Genomic DNA, 26046 nt, shown 5'->3' on the forward strand with positions numbered 1-26046 from the left:
CACTACCCAAACACCACTGTGCTACCCTAAACCTTGAAACACTACCCCCAGCACGACCCCCTACACTACCCAAACACCACTGCGCTACCCTAAACCCTAAAACACTACCCCCAGCATGACCCCCTACACTAACCAAACACCACTGCACTACCCTAAACCCTAAAACACTACCCCCAGCACAACCCCCTACACTACATAAACACCACTGCACTACCCTAATCCCTAAAACACTACCCCCAGCACGACCCCCTACACTACACAAATACCACTGCCCTCCCCTAAACCCTAAAACACTAAACCTAGCACTACCCCCTACACTACACAAACACCATTGCACTACCCTAAACCTTAAATCTACCCCCAGCACGACCCCTAACACTATACAAACACTACTGCACTACCCTAAACCCTAAAACACTACCCCTGGCATGACCCCATACACTACCCAAACACCAGTGCGCTACCCTAAACCCAATAACACTATCCCCAGCTTGACCCCCTACACTACCCAAACACCACTGTGCTACCCTAAACCCTTAAACACTACCCCCAGCACGACCACCTACACTACTCAAACACAACTGCGCTTCCCTTAACCCTAAAACACTATCCCCAGCATGACCCCCTATACTACCCACACACCACTGCACTACCCTAAACACTAAAACACTACCCCAGCACGACCCCCTACACTACCCAAACACCTCTGCACTACCCTAAACCCTAAAACACTACCCCAGCACGACCCGCGACACTACCCAAACACCTCTGTACTACCCTAAACCATAAAACACTACCCCAGCATGACCCCTACACTACACAAACACCACTACACTTCCCTTAACTCTAAATCTAACCCCAGCACGACCCCTTACACTACAGAAACACCACTGAACTACCCTAAACCCTAAAACACTACCCCCAGCAGGACCCCTACACTACCCAAACACCACTGCAATACGCTAAACCCTAAAACACTACCCCCAGCACGAACCCTACATCACACAAACACCAGTGCACTACCCTAAACCCTAAAACACTACCCTCAGGACGACCCCCTACACTACACAAACACTACTGCACTACCCTAAGCCCTTAAATAATACCCCCAGCACGACCCCCTACACTACATAAACACCACTACACTGCCCTAAACCCTAAAACACTACCGCCTACACTACACAAACAACACTGCACTACCCTAAACCCTAAAACACTACCCCCGGCACGACCCCCTACACTACCCAAACACCACTGGGCTACCCTAAACCCTAAAACACTACCCCATACACTACACAAATAACACTTCACTACCCTAAACCCTAAAACACTACCCTCAGCACTACCCCCTACACTACACAAACACCACTGCACTACCCTAAACGCTAAAACACTACCCCCTAAACTACACAAACACCAATGCACGAACCCGCAAACACTACACAAACACTACTGCACTACCCTAAACCCTAAATTTACCCCCAGCACGAGCCCCTACACTACCCAAACACCACTGCACTACCCTAAACCCTAAAACACTACCCCAGCATGACCCCCTACACTACCCAAACACCATTGCACTACCCTAAACCTTAAATCTACCCCAGCACGACCCCTACACTACACAAACACCACTGCACGACCCTTAACTCTAAATCTACCCCCAGCACGACCCCTACACTACACAAACACCAGTGCACTACCCTAAAACCTAAATCTACCCCCAGAATGACACCCTACACTACACAAAAATCACTGCACTACCCTAAACCCTAAAGCACTACCCCCAGAATGACCCCCTACACTACACAAACACCACTGTAATAAGCTAAACCCTAAAACACTACCCCCAGCACGACCCCTACATCACACAAACACCAGTGCACTACCCTAAACCCTAAAACACTACCGTCAGGATGACCCCCTACACTACACAAACACGACTGCACTACCCTAAACCCTAAAACACTACCTCCAGCAAGACCCCCTACACTACATAAACACCACTACACTGCCCTAAACCCTAAAACACTACCCCCTACACTACACAAACAACACTGCACTACCCTAAACCCTAAAACACTACCCCCGGCACGACCCCCTACACTACCCAAACACCACTGCGCTACCCTAAACCCTAAAACAATACCCTCGGCACGACCCCCTATACTAACCAAAGACCACTGCCCTACCCTAAACCCTAAAACACTACCCCCGGCATGACCCCCTACACTACCCAAACACCACTGCACTACTCTAAACCCTAAAACAATACCCCCGGCACGACCCCCTACACTACCCAAACACCACTGGGCTACCCTAAACCCTAAAACACTACCCCATACACTACACAAATAACACTTCACTACCCTAAACCCTAAAACACTACCCTCAGCACTACCCCCTACACTACACAAACACCACTGCACTACCCTAAACTCTAAAACACTACCCCCTAAACTACACAAACACCAATGCACGAACCCGCAAACACTACACAAACACTACTGCACTACCCTAAACCCTAAATTTACCCCCAGCACGAGCCCCTACACTACCCAAACACCACTGCACTACCCTAAACCCTAAAACACTACCCCAGCATGACCCCCTACACTACCCAAACACCATTGCACTACCCTAAACCTTAAATCTACCCCAGCACGACACCTACACTACACAAACACCACTGCACGACCCTTAACTCTAAATCTACCCCCAGCACGACCCCTACACTACACAAACACCACTGCACTACCCTAAACCCTAAATCTACCCCCAGAATGACACCCTACACTACACAAAAATCACTGCACTACCCTAAACCCTAAAACACTACCCCCAGAATGACCCCCTACACTACACAAACACCACTGCAATAAGCTAAACCCTAAAACACTACCCCCAGCACGACCCCTACATCACACAAACACCAGTGCACTACCCTAAACCCTAAAACCCTACCGTCAGGACGACCCCCTACACTACACAAACACAACTGCACTACCCTAAACCCTAAAACACTACCTCCAGCAAGACCCCCTACACTACATAAACACCACTACACTGCCCTAAACCCTAAAACACTACCCCCTATACTACACAAACAACACTGCACTACCCTAAACCCTAAAACACTACCCCCGGCACGACCCCCTACACTACCCAAACACCACTGAGCTACCCTAAACCCTAAAACAATACCCTCGGCACAATCCCCTACACTACCCAAAAACCACTGCGCTAACCTAAACCCTAAAACGCTATACCAGGAACGACCCCCTACACTACCCAAACATCACTGCACTACCCTAAACCCTAAAACACTACCCCAGCACGACCCACTACACTACCCAAACACCACTGCGCTTCCCTAAACCCTAAAACACTACCCCCAGCACGACCACCTACACTAACCAAACACCACTGTGGTACCCTAAAACCTGAAACACTACCCCCAGGACGACTCCCTACACTACCCAAACACCACTGTGCAACCCCAACCTTGAAACACTACCCCCAGCATGATCCCCTACACTACCCAAACACCTCTGCACTACCCTAAACCCTAAAACACTACCCCAGCATGACCCCCGACACTACTCAAACACCACTGCACTACCCTAAACCTACACCCAGCATGACCCCCTACACTACCCAAACACCACTGCGCTACACCAAACCCTCAAACACTGCCCCCTACACTACACAAACACCACTGCACTACCCTAAACCTTAAATCTACCCCAGCACAACCCCCTAAACTACCCAAACACCTCTGTACTACCCTAAACCATAAAACACTATCCCGGCATGACCCCTACACCACACAAACACCACTACACTACCCTTAACACTAAATCTACCCCCAGCACGACCCCCTACACTACACAAACACCACTGCACTACCCTAAACCCTAAAACAGTACCCCCAGCACTACCCCTACACTACACAAACACCACTGCACTTCCCTAAACACTAAAACACTACCCCCAGCATGAACCCCTACACACCCCAAACACCACTGCGCTACCCTAAACCCTAAAACTCTACCCCCGGCATGACCCCCTACACTACCCAAACACCACGGCGCTACCCTGTACCATAAATCACTACGCCCGGCATGACCCCCTACACTACCCAAACAGCACTGCGCTACATCAAACCCTCAAACACTACCCCCTACACTACACAAACACCACTGCACTACCCTAAACCCTAAATCTACCCCAGCACAACCCCCTAAACAACCCAAACACCTCTGTACTACCCTAAACCCTAAAACACACCCCCAGCATGACCCCTACACTACACAAACACCACTACACTACCCTTAACTCTAAATCTACCCCCAGCACGACCCCCTACACCACACAAACACCACTGAACTACCCTAAACCCTAAATCCTCCCCAAGCATGACCCCCTACACCACACAAAAACCACTGCACTACCCTAAACCCTAAAACACTACCCCCAGCAGGACCCCTACACTACCTAAACACCACTGCAATACGCTAAACCCTAAAACACTACCCCCAGCACGACCACTACATCACACAAACACCATTGCACTACCCTAAACCCTAAAACACTACCCTCAGGATGACCCCCTACACTACACAAACACCACTGCACTACCCTAAACCCTAAAACAATACCCCCAGCACGACCCCCTACACTACATAAACACCACTACACTGCCCTAAACCCTAAAACACTACCGCCTACACTACACAAACAACACTGCACTACCCTAATCCCTAAAACACTACCCCCGGCACAACCCCCTACATTACCCAAACACCACTGCGCTACCCTAAACCCCCTACACTACATAAACACCACTACACTGCCCTAAACCCTAAAACACTACCACCTACACTACACAAACAACACTGCACTACCCTAAACCCTAAAACACTACCCCCGGCACAACCCCCTACACTACCCAAACACCACTGCGCTACCCTAAACCCTAAAACACTACCCCATACACAACACAAACAACACTTCACTACCCTAAACCCTAAAACACTACCCTCAGCACTACCCCCTACACTACACAAACACCACTGGACTACCCTAAACCCTAAAACACTACCCCCTACACTACACAAACACCAATGCATGAACCCGCAAACACTACACAAACACTACTGCACTACCCTAAACCCTAAATTTACACCAGCACGAGCCCCTACACTACCCAAACACCACTGCACTACCCTAAACCCTAAAACACTACCCCAGCATGACCCCCTACACTACCTAAACACCATTGCACTACCCTAAACCTTAAATCTACCCCAGCACGACCCCTACACTACACAAACACCACTGCACTACCCTTAACTCTAAATCTACCCCAGCACGACCCCTACACTACACAAACACCACTGCATTACCCTAAACCCTAAATCTACCCCCAGAATGACACCCTACACTACACAAAAATCACTGCACTACCCTAAACCCTAAAACACTACCCCCAGTACGACCCCTACACTACACAAACACCACTGCACTACCCTAAACCCTAAAACACTAACCCCCAGAATGACCCCCTACACTACCCAAACACCACTGCAATAAGTTAACCCTAAAACACTACCCTCAGGACGACCCCCTACACTACACAAACACGACTGCACTACCCTAAACCCTAAAACACTACCCCCAGCACAACCCCCTACACTACATAAACAACACTACACTGCCCTAAACCCTAAAACACTACCCCCTACACTACACAAACAACACTGCACTACCCTAAACCCTAAAACACTACCCCCGGCACGACCCCCTACACTACCCAAACACCACTGCGCTACCCTAAACCCTAAAACACTACCCCCGGCACGACCCCCTATACTAACCAAAGACCACTGCCCTACCCTAAACTCTAAAACACTACCCCCGGCACGACCCCCTACACTACCCAAACACCACTGCGCTACCCTAAACCTTAAAACACTACCCACGGCACGACCCCCTACACTACCCAAACACCACTGCACTACCCTAAACCCTAAAACACTACACCAGGCATGACTCCCTACAATACCCAAACATCACTGCACTACCCTAAACCCTAAAACACTTCCCCCAGCACGACCACCTACACTACCCAAACACCACTGCGCTTCCCTAAACCCTAAAACACTACTCCCAGCACGACCACCTACACTACCCAAACACCACTGTGCTACCCTAAACCTTGAAACACTACCCCCAGCACGACCCCCTACACTACCCAAACACCACTGCGCTACCCTAAACCCTAAAACACTACCCCCAGCATGACCCCCTACACTAACCAAACACCACTGCACTACCCTAAACCCTAAAACACTACCCCCAGCACGACCCCCTACACTACACAAATACCACTGCCCTCCCCTAAACCCTAAAACACTAAACCTAACACTACCCCCTACACTACACAAACACCATTGCACTACCCTAAACCTTAAATCTACCCCCAGCACGACCCCTAACACTATAAAAACACTACTGCACTACCCTAAACCCTAAAACACTACCCCTGGCATGACCCCATACACTACCCAAACACCAGTGCGCTACCCTAAACCCAATAACACTATCCCCAGCTTGACCCCCTACACTACCCAAACACCACTGTGCTACCCTAAACCCTTAAACACTACCCCCAGCACGACCACCTACACTACTCAAACACAACTGCGCTTCCCTTAACCCTAAAACACTATCTCCAGCATGACCCCCTATACTACCCACACACCACTGCACTACCCTAAACACTAAAACACTACCCCAGCACGACCCCCTACACTACCCAAACACCTCTGCACTACCCTAAACCCTAAAACACTACCCCAGCACGACCCGCGACACTACCCAAACACCTCTGTACTACCCTAAACCCTAAAACACTACCCCAGCATGACCCCTACACTACACAAACACCACTACACTTCCCTTAACTCTAAATCTAACCCCAGCACGACCCCTTACACTACAGAAACACCACTGAACTACCCTAAACCCTAAAACACTACCCCCAGCAGGACCCCTACACTACCCAAACACCACTGCAATACGCTAAACCCTAAAACACTACCCCCAGCACGAACCCTACATCACACAAACACCAGTGCACTACCCTAAACCCTAAAACACTACCCTCAGGACGACCCCCTACACTACACAAACACTACTGCACTACCCTAAGCCCTTAAACAATACCCCCAGCACGACCCCCTACACTACATAAACACCACTACACTGCCCTAAACCCTAAAACACTACCGCCTACACTACACAAACAACACTGCACTACCCTAAACCCTAAAACACTACCCCCGGCACGACCCCCTACACTACCCAAACACCACTGGGCTACCCTAAACCCTAAAACACTACCCCATACACTACACAAATAACACTTCACTACCCTAAACCCTAAAACACTACCCTCAGCACTACCCCCTACACTACACAAACACCACTGCACTACCCTAAACGCTAAAACACTACCCCCTAAACTACACAAACACCAATGCACGAACCCGCAAACACTACACAAACACTACTGCACTACCCTAAACCCTAAATTTACCCCCAGCACGAGCCCCTACACTACCCAAACACCACTGCACTACCCTAAACCCTAAAACACTACCCCAGCATGACCCCCTACACTACCCAAACACCATTGCACTACCCTAAACCTTAAATCTACCCCAGCACGACCCCTACACTACACAAACACCACTGCACGACCCTTAACTCTAAATCTACCCCCAGCACGACCCCTACACTACACAAACACCACTGCACTACCCTAAAACCTAAATCTACCCCCAGAATGACACCCTACACTACACAAAAATCACTGCACTACCCTAAACCCTAAAGCACTACCCCCAGAATGACCCCCTACACTACACAAACACCACTGTAATAAGCTAAACCCTAAAACACTACCCCCAGCACGACCCCTACATCACACAAACACCAGTGCACTACCCTAAACCCTAAAACACTACCGTCAGGACGACCCCCTACACTACACAAACACGACTGCACTACCCTAAACCCTAAAACACTACCTCCAGCAAGACCCCCTACACTACATAAACACCACTACACTGCCCTAAACCCTAAAACACTACCCCCTACACTACACAAACAACACTGCACTACCCTAAACCCTAAAACACTACCCCCGGCACGACCCCATACACTACCCAAACACCACTGCGCTACCCTAAACCCTAAAACAATACTCTCGGCACGACCCCCTATACTAACCAAAGACCACTGCCCTACCCTAAACCCTAAAACACTACCCCCGGCATGACCCCCTACACTACCCAAACACCACTGCACTACTCTAAACCCTAAAACAATACCCCCGGCACGACCCCCTACACTACCCAAACACCACTGGGCTACCCTAAACCCTAAAACACTACCCCATACACTACACAAATAACACTTCACTACCCTAAACCCTAAAACACTACCCTCAGCACTACCCCCTACACTACACAAACACCACTGCACTACCCTAAACGCTAAAACACTACCCCCTAAACTACACAAACACCAATGCACGAACCCGCAAACACTACACAAAAACTACTGCACTACCCTAAACCCTAAATTTACCCCCAGCACGAGCCCCTACACTACCCAAACACCACTGCACTACCCTAAACCCTAAAACACTACCCCAGCATGACCCCCTACACTACCCAAACACCATTGCACTACCCTAAACCTTAAATCTACCCCAGCACGACACCTACACTACACAAACACCACTGCACGACCCTTAACTCTAAATCTACCCCCAGCACGACCCCTACACTACACAAACACCACTGCACTACCCTAAACCCTAAATCTACCCCCAGAATGACACCCTACACTACACAAAAATCACTGCACTACCCTAAACCCTAAAACACTACCCCCAGAATGACCCCCTACACTACACAAACACCACTGCAATAAGCTAAACCCTAAAACACTACCCCCAGCACGACCCCTACATCACACAAACACCAGTGCACTACCCTAAACCCTAAAACCCTACCGTCAGGACGACCCCCTACACTACACAAACACGACTGCACTACCCTAAACCCTAAAACACTACCTCCAGCAAGACCCCCTACACTACATAAACACCACTACACTGCCCTAAACCCTAAAACACTACCCCCTATACTACACAAACAACACTGCACTACCCTAAACCCTAAAACACTACCCCCGGCACGACCCCCTACACTACCCAAACACCACTGAGCTACCCTAAACCCTAAAACAATACCCTCGGCACAATCCCCTACACTACCCAAAAACCACTGCGCTAACCTAAACCCTAAAACGCTATACCAGGAACGACCCCCTACACTACCCAAACATCACTGCACTACCCTAAACCCTAAAACACTACCCCAGCACGACCCACTACACTACCCAAACACCACTGCGCTTCCCTAAACCCTAAAACACTACCCCCAGCACGACCACCTACACTACCCAAACACCACTGTGGTACCCTAAAACCTGAAACACTACCCCCAGGACGACTCCCTACACTACCCAAACACCACTGTGCAACCCCAACCTTGAAACACTACCCCCAGCATGATCCCCTACACTACCCAAACACCTCTGCACTACCCTAAACCCAAAAACACTACCCCAGCACGACCCGCGACACTACCCAAACACCACTGCACTACCCTAAATCTACACCCAGCATGACCCCCTACACTACCCAAACACCACTGTGCTACACCAAACCCTCAAACACTACCCCCTATACTACACAAACACCACTGCACTACCCTAAACCCTAAATCTACCCCAGCACAACCCCCTAAACTACCCAAACACCTCTGTAATTCCCTAAACCCTAAAACACTACCCCAGCATGACCCCTACACTACACAAACACCACTACACTACCCTTAACTCTAAATCTACCCCCAGCACGACCCCCTACACTACACAAACACCACTGAACTACCCTAAACCCTAAATCCTCCCCCTGCATGACCCCCTACACTACACAAAAACCACTGCACTACCCTAAACCCTAAAACACTACCCCCAGCAGGACCCCTACACTACCCAAACACCAGTGCACTACCCTAAACCCTAAACACTACCCTCAGGACGACCCCCTACACTACACAAACACCACTGCACTACCCTAAGCACTAAAACAATACCCCCAGCACGACCCCCTACACTACATAAACACCACTAGACTGCCCTAAACCCTAAAACTCTACCGCCTACACTACACAAACAACACTGCACTACCCTAAACCCTAAAACACTACCCCCGGCACGACCCCCTACACTACCCAAACACCACTGCGCTACCCTAAACCCTAAAACACTACCCCAAACACTACACAAATAACACTTCACTTCCCTAAACCCTAAAACACTACCCTCAGCACTACCCCCTACACTACACAAACACCACTGCACCACCCTAAACCCTAAAACACTACCCCCTACACTACACAAACACCAATGCACGAACCCGCAAACACTACACAACTACTACTGCACTGCCCTAAACCCTAAATTTACCCCCAGCACGAGCCCCTACACTACCCAAACACCACTGCACTACCCTAAACCTTAAAACACTACCCCATCATGACCCCCTACACTACCCCAACACCATTGCACTACCCTAAACCTTAAATCTACCCCAGCACGACCCCTACACTACACAAACACCACTGCACTACCCTAATCCCTAAATCCTCCCCAAGCATGACCCCCTACACCACACAAAAACCACTGCACTACCCTAAACCCTAAAACACTACTCCCAGCAGGACCCCTACACTACCTAAACACCACTGCAATACGCTAAACCCTAAAACACTACCCCCAGCACGACCACTACATCACACAAACACCATTGCACTACCCTAAACCCTAAAAAACTACCCTCAGGATGACCCCCTACACTACACAAACACCACTGCACTACCCTAAGCCCTAAAACAATACCCCCAGCACGACCACCTACACTACATAAACACCACTACACTGCCCTAAACCCTAAAACACTACCGCCTACACTACACAAACAACACTGCACTACCCTAAACCCTAAAACACTACCCCTGGCACAACCCCCTACATTACCCAAACACCACTGCGCTACCCTAAACCCCCTACACTACATAAACACCACTACACTGCCCTAAACCCTAAAACACTACCACCTACACTACACAAACAACACTGCACTACCCTAAACCCTAAAACACTACCCCCGGCACAACCCCCTACACTACCCAAACACCACTGCGCTACCCTAAACCCTAAAACACTACCCCATACACTACACAAACAACACTTCACTACCCTAAACCCTAAAACACTACCCTCAGCACTACCCCCTACACTACACAAACACCACTGGACTACCCTAAACCCTAAAACACTACCCCCTACACTACACAAACACCAATACATGAACCCGCAAACACTACACAAACACTACTGCACTACCCTAAACCCTAAATTTACCCCAGCACGAGCCCCTACACTACCCAAACACCACTGCACTACCCTAAACCCTAAAACACTACCCCAGCATGACCCCCTACACTACCTAAACACCATTGCACTACCCTAAACCTTAAATCTACCCCAGCACGACCCCTACATTACACAAACACCACTGCACTACCCTTAACTCTAAATCTACCCCAGCACGACCCCTACACTACACAAACACCACTGCATTACCCTAAACCCTAAATCTACCCCCAGAATGACACCCTACACTACACAAAAATCACTGCACTACCCTAAACCCTAAAACACTACCCCCAGTACGACCCCTACACTACACAAACACCACTGCACTACCCTAAACCCTAAAACACTAACCCCCAGAATGACCCCCTACACTACCCAAACACCACTGCAATAAGTTAACCCTAAAACACTACCCTCAGGACGACCCCCTACACTACACAAACACGACTGCACTACCCTAAACCCTAAAACACTACCCCCAGCACAACCCCCTACACTACATAAACACCACTACACTGCCCTAAACCCTAAAACACTACCCCCTACACTACACAAACAACACTGCACTACCCTAAACCCTAAAACACTACCCCCGGCACGACCCCCTACACTACCCAAACACCACTGCGCTACCCTAAACCCTAAAACACTACCCCCGGCATGACCCCCTACACTACCCAACCACCACTGCGCTACCCTAAACCTTAAAACACTACCCACGGCACGACCCCCTAAACTACCCAAACACCACTGCACTACCCTAAACCCTAAAACACTACACCAGGCATGACTCCCTACACTACCCAAACATCACTGCACTACCCTAAACCCTAAAACACTTCCCCCAGCACGACCCCCTACACTACCCAAACACCACTGCGCTTCCCTAAACCCTAAAACACTACCCCCAGCACGACCACCTACACTACCCAAACACCACTGTGCTACCCTAAACCTTGAAACACTACCCCCAGCACGACCCCCTACACTACCCAAACACCACTGCGCTACCCTAAACCCTAAAACACTACCCCCAGCATGACCCCCTACACTAACCAAACACCACTGCACTACCCTAAACCCTAAAACACTACCCCCAGCACGACCCTCTATACTACATAAACACCACTGCACTACCCTAATCCCTAAAACACTACCCCCAGCACGACCCCCTACACTACACAAATACCACTGCACTCCCCTAAACCCTAAAACACTAAACCTAGCACTACCCCCTACACTACACAAACACCATTGCACTACCCTAAACCTTAAATCTACCCCCAGCACGACCCCTAACACTATACAAACACTACTGCACTACCCTAAACCCTAAAACACTACCCCTGGCATGACCCCATACACTACCCAAACACCAGTGCGCTACCCTAAACCCAATAACACTATCCCCAGCTTGACCCCTACACTACCCAAACACCACTGTGCTACCCTAAACCCTTAAACACTACCCCCAGCACGACCACCTACACTACTCAAACACAACTGCGCTTCCCTTAACCCTAAAACACTATCCCCAGCATGACCCCCTATACTGCCCACACACCACTGCACTACCCTAAACACTAAAACACTACCCCAGCACGACCCCCTACACTACCCAAACACCTCTGCACTACCCTAAACCCTAAAACACTACCCCAGCACGACCCGCGACACTACCCAAACACCTCTGTACTACCCTAAACCCTAAAACACTACCCCAGCATGACCCCTACACTACACATCACCACTACACTACCCTTAACTCTAAATCTAACCCCAGCACGACCCCTTACACTACAGAAACACCACTGAACTACCCTAAATCCTAAAACACTACCCCCAGCAGGACCCCTACACTACCCAAACACCACTGCAATACGCTAAACCCTAAAACACTACCCCCAGCACGACCCCTACATCACACAAACACCAGTGCACTACCCTAAACCCTAAAACACTACCCTCAGGATGACCCCCTACACTACACAAACACTACTGCACTACCCTAAGCCCTTAAACAATACCCCCAGCACGACCCCCTACACTACATAAACACCACTACACTGCCCTAAACCCTAAAACACTACCGCCTACACTACACAAACAACACTGCACTACCCTAAACCCTAAAACACTACCCCCGGCACGACTCCCTACACTACCCAAACACCACTGGGCTACCCTAAACCCTAAAACACTACCCCATACACTACACAAATAACACTTCACTACCCTAAACCCTAAAACACTACCCTCAGCACTACCCCCTACACTACACAAACACCACTGCACTACCCGAAACGCTAAAACACTACCCCCTAAACTACACAAACACCAATGCACGAACCCGCAAACACTACACAAACACTACTGCACTACCCTAAACCCTAAATTTACCACCAGCACGAGCCCCTACACTACCCAAACACCACTGCACTACCCTAAACCCTAAAACACTACCCCAGCATGACCCCCTACACTACCCAAACACCATTGCACTACCCTAAACCTTAAATCTACCCCAGCACGACCCCTACACTACACAAACACCACTGCACTACCCTTAACTCTAAATCTACCCCCAGCACGACCCCTACACTACACAAACACCACTGCACTACCCTAAACCCTAAATCTACCCCCAGAATGACACCCTACACTACACAAAAATCACTGCACTACCCTAAACCCTAAAACACTACCCCCAGAATGACCCCCTACACAACACAAACACCACTGCAATAAGCTAAACCCTAAAACACTACCCCCAGCACGACCCCTACATCACACAAACACCAGTGCACTACCCTAAACCCTAAAACACTACCGTCAGGACGACCCCCTACACCACACAAACACGACTGCACTACCCTAAACCCTAAAACACTACCTCCAGCAAGACCCCCTACACTACATAAACACCACTACACTGCCCTAAACCCTAAAACACTACCCCCTACACTACACAAACAACACTGCACTACCCTAAACCCTAAAACACTACCCCCGGCACGACCCCCTACACTACCCAAACACCACTGCGCTACCCTAAACCCTAAAACACTACCCTCGGCACGACCCCCTATACTAACCAAAGACCACTGCCCTACCCTAAACCCTAAAACACTACCCCCGGCATGACCCCGTACACTACCGAAACACCACTGCACTACTCTAAACCCTAAAACACTACCCCCGGCACGACCCCCTACACTACCCAAACACCACTGCGCTACCCTAAACCCTAAAACGCTATACCAGGAACGACCCCCTACACTACCCAAACATCACTGCACTACCCTAAACCCTAAAACACTACCCCAGCACAACCCACTACACTACCCAAACACCACTGCGCTTCCCTAAACCCTAAAACACTACCCCCAGCACGACCACCTACACTACCCAAACACCACTGTGGTACCCTAAAACCTGAAACACTACCCCCAGGACGACTCCCTAAACTACCCAAAAACCACTGTGCAACCCCAACCTTGAAACACTACCCCCAGCATGATCCCCTACACTACCCAAACACCTCTGCACTACCCTAAACCCTAAAACACTACCCCAGCACGACCCGCGACACTACCCAAACACCACTGCACTACCCTAAACCCTAAATCTACACCCAGCATGACCCCCTACACTACCCAAACACCACTGTGCTACACCAAACCCTCAAACACTACCCCCTATACTACACAAACACCACAGCACTACCCTAAACCCTAAATCTACCCCAGCACAACCCCCTAAACTACCCAAACACCTCTGTACTACCCTAAACCCTAAAACACTACCCCAGCATGACCCCTACACTACACAAACACCACTACACTACCCTTAACTCTAAATCTACCCCCAGCACGACCCCTACACTACACAAACACCACTGAACTACCCTAAACCCTAAACCCTCCCCCTGCATGACCCCCTACACTACACAAAAACCACTGCACTACCCTAAACCCTAAAACACTACCCCCAGCAGGACCCCTACACTACCCAAACACCAGTGCACTACCCTAAACCCTAAAACACTACCCTCAGGACGACCCCCTACACTACACAAACACCACTGCACTACCCTAAGCCCTAAAACAATACCCCCAGCACGACCCCCTACACTACATAAACACCACTACACTGCCCTAAAGCCTAAAACTCTACCGCCTACACTACACAAACAACACTGCACTACCCTAATCCCTAAAACACTACCCCCGGCACGACCCCCTACACTACCCAAACACCACTGCGCTACCCTAAACTCTAAAACACTACCCCATACACTACACAAACAACACTTCACTTCCCTAAACCCTAAAACACTACCCTCAGCACTACCCCCTACACTACACAAACACCACTGCACCACCCTAAACCCTAAAACACTACCCCCTACACTACACAAACACCAATGCACGAACCCACAAACACTACACAAATACTACTGCACTACCCTAAACCCAAAATTTACCCCCAGCACGAGCCCCTACACTACCCAAACACCACTGCACTACCCTAAACCTTAAAACACTACCCCAGCATGACCCCCTACGCTACCCAAACACCATTGCACTACCCTAAACCTTAAATCTACCCCAGCACGACCCCTACACTACACAAACACCACTGCACTACCCTTAACTCTAAATCTACCCCCAGCACGACCCCTACACTACACAAACACCACTGCACTACCCTAAACCCTATATCTACCCCCAGAATGACACCCTACACTACACAAAAATTACTGCACTACCCTAAACCCTAAAACACTACACCCAGCAGGACCCCTACACTACACAAACACCACTGCACTACCCTAAACCCTAAAACACTACCCCCAACACGACCCCCTACACTACATAAACACCACTATACTGCCCTAAACCCTAAAACACTACCCCCTACACTACACAAACAACACTGCACTACCCTAAACCCTAAAACACTTCCCCCGGCACGACCCGTACACTACCCAAACATCACTGTGCTACCCTAAACCCTAAAACACTACCCCGGCACGACCCCGTATACTAACCAAAGACCACTGCCCTTCCCTAAAACACTACCCCCGGCACGACCCCCTACACTACCCAAACACCACTGCGCTACCCTAAACCCTAAAACACTACCCCCGGCACGACCCCCTACAGTACCCAAACACCACTGCGCTACCCTAAACCCTAAAACACTACACCAGGCACAACCCCCTCCACTCCCCAAACATCACTGCACTACCCTAAACCCTAAAACACTACCCCCAGACCGACCCACTACACTACCCAAACACCACTGCGCTTCCCTAAACTCTAAAACACTCCCCCCAGCACGACCACCTACACTACCCAAACACCACTGTGGTACCCTAAAACCTGAAACACTACCCCCAGGACGACTCCTTACACTACCCAAACACCAATGTGCTACCCTAAACCTTGAAACACTACCCCCAGCATGACCCTCTACACTACCCAAACACCACTGCGCTACCCTTAACCCTAAAACACTATCCCCAGCATGACCCCCTACACTACCCACACACCACTGCACTACCCTAAACACTAAAACACTACCCCAGCACGACCCCCTACACTACCCAAACACCTCTGCACTACCCTAAACCCTAAAACACTACCCCAGCACGACCCACGACACTACCCAAACACCTCTGCACTACCCTAAACCCTAAAACACTACCCCAGCATGACCCCTACACTACACAAACACCACTACACTACCCTTAACTCTAAATCTAACCCCAGCACGACCCCTTACACTACAGAAACACCACTGAACTACCCTAAACCCTAAAACACTACCCCCAGCAGGACCCCTACACTACCCAAACACCACTGCAATACGCTAAACCCTAAAACACTACCCCCAGCACGACCCCTACATCACACAAACACCAGTGCACTACCCTAAACCCTAAAACACTACCCTCAGGACGACCCCCTACACTACACAAACACTACTGCACTACCCTAAGCCCTTAAACAATACCCCCAGCACGACCCCCTACACTACATAAACACCACTACACTGCCCTAAACCCTAAAACACTACCGCCTACACTACACAAACAACACTGCACTACCCTAAACCCTAAAACACTACCCCCGGCACGACCCCCTACACTACCCAAACACCACTGGGCTACCCTAAACCCTAAAACACTACCCCATACACTACACAAATAACACTTCACTACCCTAAACCCTAAAACACTACCCTCAGCACTATCCCCTACACTACACAAACACCACTGCACTACCCTAAACGCTAAAACACTACCCCCTAAACTACACAAACACCAATGCACGAACCCGCAAACACTACACAAACACTACTGCACTACCCTAAACCCTAAATTTACCCCAAGCACGAGCCCCTACACTACCCAAACACCACTGCACTACCCTAAACCCTAAAACACTACCCCAGCATGACCCCCTACACTACCCAAACACCATTGCACTACCCTAAACCTTAAATCTACCCCAGCACGACCCCTACACTACACAAACACCACTGCACTACCCTTAACTCTAAATCTACCCCCAGCACGACCCCTACACTACACAAACACCACTGCACTACCCTAAACCCTAAATCTACCCCCAGAATGACACCCTACACTACACAAAAATCACTGCACTACCCTAAACCCTAAAACACTACCCCCAGAATGACCCCCTACACTACACAAACACCACTGCAATAAGCTAAACCCTAAAACACTACCCCCAGCACGACCCCTACATAACACAAACACCAGTGCACTACCCTAAACCCTAAAACACTACCATCAGGACGACCCCCTACACTACACAAACACGACTGCACTACCCTAAACCCTAAAACACTACCTCCAGCACGACCCCCTACACTACATGAACACCACTACACTGCCCTAAACCCTAAAACACTACCCCCTACACTACACAAACAACACTGCACTACCCTAAACCCTAAAACCCTACCCCCGGCACGACCTCCTACACTACCCAAACACCACTGCGCTACCCTAAACCCTAAAACAATACCCTCGGCACGACCCCCTATACTAACCAAAGACCACTGCCCTACCCTAAACCCTAAAACACTACCCCCGGCATGACCCCCTACACTACCCAAACACCACTGCACTACCCTAAACCTTAAAACACTACCCCAGCATGACCCCCTACGCTACCCAAACACCATTGCACTACCCTAAACCTTAAATCTACCCCAGCACGACCCCTACACTACACAAACACCACTGCACTACCCTTAACTCTAAATCTACCCCCAGCACGACCCCTACTCTACACAAACACCACTGCACTACCCTAAACCCTAAATCTACCCCCAGAATGACACCCTACACTACACAAAAATTACTGCACTACCCTAAACCCTAAAACACTACACCCAGCAGGACCCCTACACTACACAAACACCACTGCACTACCCTAAACCCTAAAACACTACCCCCAACACGACCCCCTACACTACATAAACACCACTATACTGCCCTAAACCCTAAAACACTACCCCCTACACTACACAAACAACACTGCACTACCCTAAACCCTAAAACACTTCCCCCGGCACGACCCGTACACTACCCAAACATCACTGTGCTACCCTAAACCCTAAAACACTACCCCGGCACGACCCCGTATACTAACCAAAGACCACTGCCCTACCCTAAAACACTACCCCCGGCACGACCCCCTACACTACCCAAACACCACTGCGCTACCCTAAACCCTAAAACACTACCCCCGGCACGACCCCCTACAGTACCCAAACACCACTGCGCTACCCTAAACCCTAAAACACTACACCAGGCACAACCCCCTCCACTCCCCAAACATCACTGCACTACCCTAAACCCTAAAACACTACCCCCAGACCGACCCACTACACTACCCAAACACCACTGCGCTTCCCTAAACTCTAAAACACTCCCCCCAGCACGACCACCTACACTACCCAAACACCACTGTGGTACCCTAAAACCTGAAACACTACCCCCAGGACGACTCCTTACACTACCCAAACACCACTGTGCTACCCTAAACCTTGAAACACTACCCCCAGCATGACCCTCTACACTACCCAAACACCACTGCGCTACCCTTAACCCTAAAACACTATCCCCAGCATGATCCCCTATACTACCCACACACCACTGCACTACCCTAAACACTAAAACACTACCCCAGCACGACCCCCTACACTACCCAAACACCTCTGCACTACCCTAAACCCTAAAACACTACCCCATACACTACACAAACAACACTTCACTACCCTAAACCCTAAAACACTACCCTCAGCACTACCCCCTACACTACACAAACACCACTGGACTACCCTAAACCCTAAAACACTACCCCCTACACTACACAAACACCAATACATGAACCCGCAAACACTACACAAACACTACTGCACTACCCTAAACCCTAAATTTACCCCAGCACGAGCCCCTACACTACCCAAACACCACTGCACTACCCTAAACCCTAAAACACTACCCCAGCATGACCCCCTACACTACTTAAACACCATTGCACTACCCTAAACCTTAAATCTACCCCAGCACGACCCCTACACTACACAAACACCACTGCACTACCCTTAACTCTAAATCTACCCCAGCACGACCCCTACACTACACAAACACCACTGCATTACCCTAAACCCTAAATCTACCCCCAGAATGACACCCTACACTACACAAAAATCACAGCACTACCCTAAACCCTAAAACACTACCCCCAGTACGACCCCTACACTACACAAACACCACTGCACTACCCTAAACCCTAAAACACTAACCCCCAGAATGACCCCCTACACTACCCAAACACCACTGCAATAAGTTAACCCTAAAACACTACCCTCAGGACGACCCCCTACACTACCCAAACACCACTGCAATAAGTTAACCCTAAAACACTACCCTCAGGACGACCCCCTACACTACACAAACACGACTGCACTACCCTAAACCCTAAAACACTACCCCCAGCACAACCCCCTACACTACATAAACACCACTACACTGCCCTAAACCCTAAAACACTACCCCCTACACTACACAAACAACACTGCACTACCCTAAACCCTAAAACACTACCCCCGGCACGACCCCCTACACTACCCAAACACCACTGCGCTACCCTAAACCCTAAAACACTACCCCCGGCACGACCCCCTATACTAACCAAAGACCACTGCCCTACCCTAAACCCTAAAACACTACCCCCGGCACGACCCCCTACACTACCCAACCACCACTGCGCTACCCTAAACCTTAAAACACTACCCACGGCACGACCCCCTAAACTACCCAAACACCACTGCACTACCCTAAACCCTAAAACACTACACCAGGCATGACTCCCTACACTACCCAAACATCACTGCACTACCCTAAACCCTAAAACACTTCCCCCAGCACGACCCCCTACACTACCCAAACACCACTGCGCTTCCCTAAACCCTAAAACACTACCCCCAGCACGACCACCTACACTACCCAAACACCACTGTGCTACCCTAAACCTTGAAACACTACCCCCAGCACGACCCCCTACACTACCCAAACACCACTGCGCTACCCTAAACCCTAAAACACTACCCCCAGCATGACCCCCTACACTAACCAAACACCACTGCACTACCCTAAACCCTAAAACACTACCCCCAGCACGACCCTCTATACTACATAAACACCACTGCACTACCCTAATCCCTAAAACACTACCCCCAGCACGACCCCCTACACTACACAAATACCACTGCACTCCCCTAAACCCTAAAACACTAAACCTAGCACTACCCCCTACACTACACAAACACCATTGCACTACCCTAAACCTTAAATCTACCCCCAGCACGACCCCTAACACTATACAAACACTACTGCACTACCCTAAACCCTAAAACACTACCCCTGGCATGACCCCATACACTACCCAAACACCAGTGCGCTACCCTAAACCCAATAACACTATCCCCAGCTTGACCCCCTACACTACCCAAACACCACTGTGCTACCCTAAACCCTTAAACACTACCCCCAGCACGACCACCTACACTACTCAAACACAACTGCGCTTCCCTTAACCCTAAAACACTATCCCCAGCATGACCCCCTATACTGCCCACACACCACTGCACTACCCTAAACACTAAAACACTACCCCAGCATGACCCGCGACACTACCCAAACACCTCTGTACTACCCTAAACCCTAAAACACTACCCCAGCATGACCCCTACACTACACATCACCACTACACTACCCTTAACTCTAAATCTAACCCCAGCACGACCCCTTACACTACAGAAACACCACTGAACTACCCTAAACCCTAAAACACTACCCCCAGCAGGACCCCTACACTACCCAAACACCACTGCAATACGCTAAACCCTAAAACACTACCCCCAGCACGACCCCTACATCACACAAACACCAGTGCACTACCCTAAACCCTAAAACACTACCCTCAGGATGACCCCCTACACTACACAAACACTACTGCACTACCCTAAGCCCTTAAACAATACCCCCAGCACGACCCCCTACACTACATAAACACCACTACACTGCCCTAAACCCTAAAACACTACCGCCTACACTACACAAACAACACTGCACTACCCTAAACCCTAAAACACTACCCCCGGCACGACTCCCTACACTACCCAAACACCACTGGGCTACCCTAAACCCTAAAACACTACCCCATACACTACACAAATAACACTTCACTACCCTAAACCCTAAAACACTACCCTCAGCACTACCCCCTACACTACACAAACACCACTGCACTACCCGAAACGCTAAAACACTACCCCCTAAACTACACAAACACCAATGCACGAACCCGCAAACACTACACAAACACTACTGCACTACCCTAAACCCTAAATTTACCACCAGCACGAGCCCCTACACTACCCAAACACCACTGCACTACCCTAAACCCTAAAACACTACCCCAGCATGACCCCCTACACTACCCAAACACCATTGCACTACCCTAAACCTTAAATCTACCCCAGCACGACCCCTACACTACACAAACACCACTGCACTACCCTTAACTCTAAATCTACCCCCAGCACGACCCCTACACTACACAAACACCACTGCACTACCCTAAACCCTAAATCTACCCCCAGAATGACACCCTACACTACACAAAAATCACTGCACTACCCTAAACCCTAAAACACTACCCCCAGAATGACCCCCTACACAACACAAACACCACTGCAATAAGCTAAACCCTAAAACACTACCCCCAGCACGACCCCTACATCACACAAACACCAGTGCACTACCCTAAACCCTAAAACACTACCGTCAGGACGACCCCCTACACCACACAAACACGACTGCACTACCCTAAACCCTAAAACACTACCTCCAGCAAGACCCCCTACACTACATAAACACCACTACACTGCCCTAAACCCTAAAACACTACCCCCTACACTACACAAACAACACTGCACTACCCTAAACCCTAAAACACTACCCCCGGCACGACCCCCTACACTACCCAAACACCACTGCGCTACCCTAAACCCTAAAACACTACCCTCGGCACGACCCCCTATACTAACCAAAGACCACTGCCCTACCCTAAACCCTAAAACACTACCCCCGGCATGACCCCGTACACTACCCAAACACCACTGCACTACTCTAAACCCTAAAACACTACCCCCGGCACGACCCCCTACACTACCCAAACACCACTGCGCTACCCTAAACCCTAAAACGCTATACCAGGAACGACCCCCTACACTACCCATACATCACTGCACTACCCTAAACCCTAAAACACTACCCCAGCACGACCCACTACACTACCCAAACACTACTGCGCTTCCCTAAACCCTAAAACACTACCCCCAGCACGACCACCTACACTACCCAAACACCACTGTGGTACCCTAAAATCTGAAACACTACCCCCAGGACGACTCCCTAAACTACCCAAAAACCACTGTGCAACCCCAACCTTGAAACACTACCCCCAGCATGATCCCCTACACTACCCAAACACCTCTGCACTACCCTAAACCCTAAAACACTACCCCAGCACGACCCGCGACACTACCCAAACACCACTGCACTACCCTAAACCCTAAATCTACACCCAGCATGACCCCCTACACTACCCAAACACCACTGTGCTACACCAAACCCTCAAACACTACCCCCTATACTACACAAACACCACAGCACTACCCTAAACCCTAAATCTACCCCAGCACAACCACCTAAACTACCCAAACACCTCTGTACTACCCTAAACCCTAAAACACTACCCCAGCATGACCCCTACACTACACAAACACCACTACACTACCCTTAACTCTAAATCTACCCCCAGCACGACCCCTACACTACACAAACACCACTGAACTACCCTAAACCCTAAATCCTCCCCCTGCATGACCCCCTACACTACACAAAAACCACTGCACTACCCTAAACCCTAAAACACTACCCCCAGCAGGACCCCTACACTACCCAAACACCAGTGCACTACCCTAAACCCTAAAACACTACCCTCAGGACGACCCCCTACACTACACAAACACCACTGCACTACCCTAAGCCCTAAAACAATACCCCCAGCACGACCCCCTACACTACATAAACACCACTACACTGCCCTAAAGCCTAAAACTCTACCGCCTACACTACACAAACAACACTGCACTACCCTAATCCCTAAAACACTACCCCCGGCACGACCCCCTACACTACCCAAACACCACTGCGCTACCCTAAACCCTAAAACACTACCCCATACACTACACAAACAACACTTCACTTCCCTAAACCCTAAAACACTACCCTCAGCACTACCCCCTACACTACACAAACACCACTGCACCACCCTAAACCCTAAAACACTACCCCCTACACTACACAAACACCAATGCACGAACCCACAAACACTACACAAATACTACTGCACTACCCTAAACCCAAAATTTACCCCCAGCACGAGCCCCTACACTACCCAAACACCACTGCACTACCCTAAACCTTAAAACACTACCCCAGCATGACCCCCTACGCTACCCAAACACCATTGCACTACCCTAAACCTTAAATCTACCCCAGCACAACCCCTACACTACACAAACACCACTGCACTACCCTTAACTCGAAATCTACCCCCAGCACGACCCCTACACTACACAAACACCACTGCACTACCCTAAACCCTATATCTACCCCCAGAATGACACCCTACACTACACAAAAATTACTGCACTACCCTAAACCCTAAAACACTACACCCAGCAGGACCCCTACACTACACAAACACCACTGCACTACCCTAAACCCTAAAACACTACCCCCAACACGACCCCCTACACTACATAAACACCACTATACTGCCCTAAACCCTAAAACACTACCCCCTACACTACACAAACAACACTGCACTACCCTAAACCCTAAAACACTTCCCCCGGCACGACCCGTACACTACCCAAACATCACTGTGCTACCCTAAACCCTAAAACACTACCCCGGCACGACCCCGTATACTAACCAAAGACCACTGCCCTACCCTAAAACACTACCCCCGGCACGACCCCCTACACTACCCAAACACCACTGCGCTACCCTAAACCCTAAAACACTACCCCCGGCACGAACCCCTACAGTACCCAAACACCACTGCGCTACCCTAAACCCTAAAACACTACACCAGGCACAACCCCCTCCACTCCCCAAACATCACTGCACTACCCTAAACCCTAAAACACTACCCCCAGACCGACCCACTACACTACCCAAACACCACTGCGCTTCCCTAAACTCTAAAACACTCCCCCCAGCACGACCACCTACACTACCCAAACACCACTGTGGTACCCTAAAACCTGAAACACTACCCCCAGGACGACTCCTTACACTACCCAAACACCACTGTGCTACCCTAAACCTTGAAACACTACCCCCAGCATGACCCTCTACACTACCCAAACACCACTGCGCTACCCTTAACCCTAAAACACTATCCCCAGCATGACCCCCTACACTACCCACACACCACTGCACTACCCTAAACACTAAAACACTACCCCAGCACAACCCCCTACACTACCCAAACACCTCTGCACTACCCTAAACCCTAAAACACTACCCCAGCACGACCCGCGACACTACCCAAACACCTCTGCACTACCCTAAACCCTAAAACACTACCCCAGCATGACCCCTACACTACACAAACACCACTACACTACCCTTAACTCTAAATCTAACCCCAGCACGACCCCTTACACTACAGAAACACCACTGAACTACCCTAAACCCTAAAACTCTACCCCCAGCAGGACCCCTACACTACCCAAACACCACTGCAATACGCTAAACCCTAAAACACTACC

The sequence above is a fragment of the Triturus cristatus genome, chromosome 1_1, assembly GCF_964204655.1.
Source record: "Triturus cristatus chromosome 1_1, aTriCri1.1, whole genome shotgun sequence".
Taxonomy (NCBI): domain Eukaryota; kingdom Metazoa; phylum Chordata; class Amphibia; order Caudata; family Salamandridae; genus Triturus; species Triturus cristatus.